This window comes from Chionomys nivalis, chromosome 14, assembly GCF_950005125.1.
Source record: "Chionomys nivalis chromosome 14, mChiNiv1.1, whole genome shotgun sequence".
NCBI classification, from domain to species: domain Eukaryota; kingdom Metazoa; phylum Chordata; class Mammalia; order Rodentia; family Cricetidae; genus Chionomys; species Chionomys nivalis.
Genome location: NC_080099.1, coordinates 47,966,343 through 47,969,819, shown reverse-complemented (window position 1 = coordinate 47,969,819; position 3,477 = coordinate 47,966,343).

The following is a 3,477-nucleotide window of genomic DNA, read 5'->3' as shown; positions in this document are numbered from 1 at the left end:
ACCTACCGCGTGACACAAACAGCTTTTATTATTATATGAAATCAGTAAGAAGATCAATTTGCATCAGTCATGTGTGTCTTTGAACAAATGTACATCTTGGTAGAACTGCTTAGACTGTTTGCTTCCATTTTCAAGACCCCTTTCCTCCAGCTAATGTTCTGTTTGTTGTAGCTAGTCCAGACCAACAGTGAGTGAATAGTGCCACGGGCTACACATACGTACACGGCTCTCTGCAGGCTGTGAGGACCTAGAATTCTGTCTTTGGTTCTCTAACTCTCAAATAGAAACTTCCAGTGGCAGAGCTAGGGGAAGAACTGAAAGACCAAACTGCTTCTGTCTTTCAGCTGCCTTCCCCGCTACAAGCCGGACAAGACCAGCACTTGGGTCCACCCAACTCCACCCAATATCCAGCTTGCTCTCTTTGTTTCAGAAAGCACCAAGAATAAGAAACGCTGTTCTCTGTGGGTACATCTCTTGAATTCCCACCAACAGAATTTGGTGCTTTGTTGTCTTTTCCATGGTCCTTTTGTCTGTCATCAGCAGGAACAATGCCGGGCATCATCTGTCTCCAACCACAGCCACAAATGGATTCCATTCTGGTATTTTGTTTCCTTACTAAAAACAAAGCCAGTTTCTTCTTTGCCTAGCACCCAAAAAGTAAGTCTGTATCAGGATTCTTTGGCAACATACCTAGAAACAATAAATCCGAGTAGCTCCTTATGAGGAGCGTTGGCCAGAAGCTCTGTTTCCATCTTACATACTCCCTAGGAGCTGATGCATGGAATGAAGTGTTGGCCCATGAAAAGTTCTTAGAAGTAAAATAAGAAATGGAAGCTACTCTTCTGTATCTCGACCCCTATGGATTTTAATAACTGCTTTTAAAATAGCTTGTTTTGAAGCGAGCTTTGTTTTTCTCATCGCTTCCTCCCATCTGCTAGGTTTTGTAACATATGCAGCTATGAGGTTAGTTACTGTGTTAATGAATGCACTGCTGTGCTAGCAATGCTTGCTGAGACAGCGTGGCTAAGTAAAGGGGTTTGGACCACGAGTATTAAGTTACAACAAACTCAAAAGACTAAAACATTTGTGAAACAGAATCAATTTTGGAATCAATGCATTATTGCTTAGCTGCAGGTGTAAAGGATCAGGCCAAAGACAGGTATATTTGAAAACACTTATTGCTTAGAAAATGGAAGGATATATGAATAAAGAGATTCAGCTCATATTTTTTTTCTAAATATATTGACCAATATACTGGCCCCATGAGTCCAGAAAAGTGTATTGGGTTCCCTAAAACTGGAGTAACAGGTGGTTGTGAGCCACCAGGTGGGTACTGGGTCCTCTGGAAGAGTAGCCAGTGATTTTAACTACTGATCCATCTCTTTAGCCCCCAAACCCTTATATTTTAAAGTAATCCTTCATTGCCTGCCCCAGCATAAAGTTAACTGACTTCTCTCCTTCCTTGGAATAGATTGTAAAACAGTGTGCATGCATGTGCGTAGGCGCACGTGTGTTGGGGGTAGACAATTGATACAGAGAAAAGACGAGTTCCCTGAAGAGGGATAGAGAATATTCATCTGCTTCAAATAATAATTTTCTTCACACCTTTCATCCTCACTCTAGAGAGAAAGGAAATGAAGACCTCATCTTCCTGGCTTCCCGGACCCTCAGCTCCCACTCCCACTTTTCTGCTATTGCATCAGCAGACTGCCCACCCCCACAGTGCGCCCTGTGTCTTCATTCCACTGCACTTTGCCAAGGGCTAAACGAGAAGGCCTCAGGTCAGAGAAAAAGACATTTCGGTGGCCACGATGTGAACTTTAACTGGTGGGAAGGGAGGGATCAGTACTCAGACTCAGTACCTCGCTCAGACGACATGCCAGTGTTTAGACAGCCCCTTTCCCATCGTTCCAACTGTGCCCTTCCTGCTTCAATGCCACCACATCCACTCTGACTCACTCGGTCCTGCCCCCGACTTCGTACACTGTCTCTTTGCTGCCCTTCGTCATCAAGGGAAAGGTGAAATCAGTCTATTATTTGAGAGATTTGGCCTGGGTTACATATCAAAATGCTCTTTTGGGGGGAGGGTTTTGAGACAGGGCTTCACTGTGTAGCCTTAGCTGTCCTGGAACTCACTCTGTAGACCAGGCCGACCTCAAATTCACAGAGAGGTGACATCTGTTGGTCTACTTCTCCCCTTGTTGCTATTAGTGAGCCCCTTGAAGTACCATCTTTCAAGCACGTTATTTACCGACCAGCATTAACATACCGTGCATGCCTGAGAAATGCTTCTGCCCTTCGCAGTCATGTTAAGATGACGAACAAATGGATAACGCAACCTAGCCTCTGAAGAAGCTGCGTCATCATTGAGCTATTATTACTGGGGGAAGCCAAAAAGTGCTGCAGTCTCTAAGCCATATGCCCAGAAAGGGAAATGTCCCTCAAGGTACCAAGAGTACCTCAGAGACCCACAAACACTACAGATGCTGAAGTTGCTTCTGTCCACACCACACACAAAATCTAAGACTTCAAAGAAAGAATATGATAGCGTAATGGGCTTAAAATTCACAATCTACAGCTCAAGTGGAAATGGTTTATTTCTCTATCAAGGAATTCATCTTATCTCTAAAGTCCCCATTTTCACTGATGGGAGCAAACTCAGCCATACCACTCTTAAGAAAACTCTTTACACTTTCAAGACCAGTCTCTTGGAGTAAATACTCATTTTAGCCACCCGCTCAACAGCCTTCAAGAGTCTCTTCTCTCCCCCTTAGGATGTACCTGGACGGAAAAGACTCACGGAAGGGCCACATCTGGTTGTGCCCTCAAATACCTCTGTTCAGCCTTCATCTTCAGCTTGTCATCTGACTATGATAAAGGCCCAAGCCACCACCCCTCGTTCATGTGAAGCTTGGAGACTCTTATGTCTGTCCTTTGGGCTGCCCGCCCTAGAACCTGAGCCACAGTCACTGTGTCCCAAGACAAGACAAGCCCACCCTTCTACGTGCTGGAAATCCAAGTCCATTCCTCCAGGCTGTGATCATCTGTAATCCCCTCACTTCTCTCTGTTTAACTTTCCTTTGTTTCTGAACACTACCTGTAGCACGAATAATAAAAACCCAGAGAGAGATGTTGGGGTTAAAGCTGAAGATCAGAGAAGCAAGAGTGCCAGCCACTAGAGAGTTCTTTTACCTCTACCACCGCTCTGTACCAAACCTCAGACTGCACCGCTCTGCACCAAACCTCAGACTCACCGAGACTGCACTGAACGACCGCCTTATGATCTTCTCTAGTGCTGCGATTAAAGGTGTGAGCTCTGTGTCTTTTTTTAGACAGATTCAGTCTCGAGTAGCCCAGGGTGGCCTTGAGTCCAGGGATTGAAGGTGTGTGCCACCACTCCCTGGCCTCTAGCGCTTACCTCTGCACTACACATAGAAAATAGGACTGCAGCTACCCAGATGGGTGGCCTCTCATGAC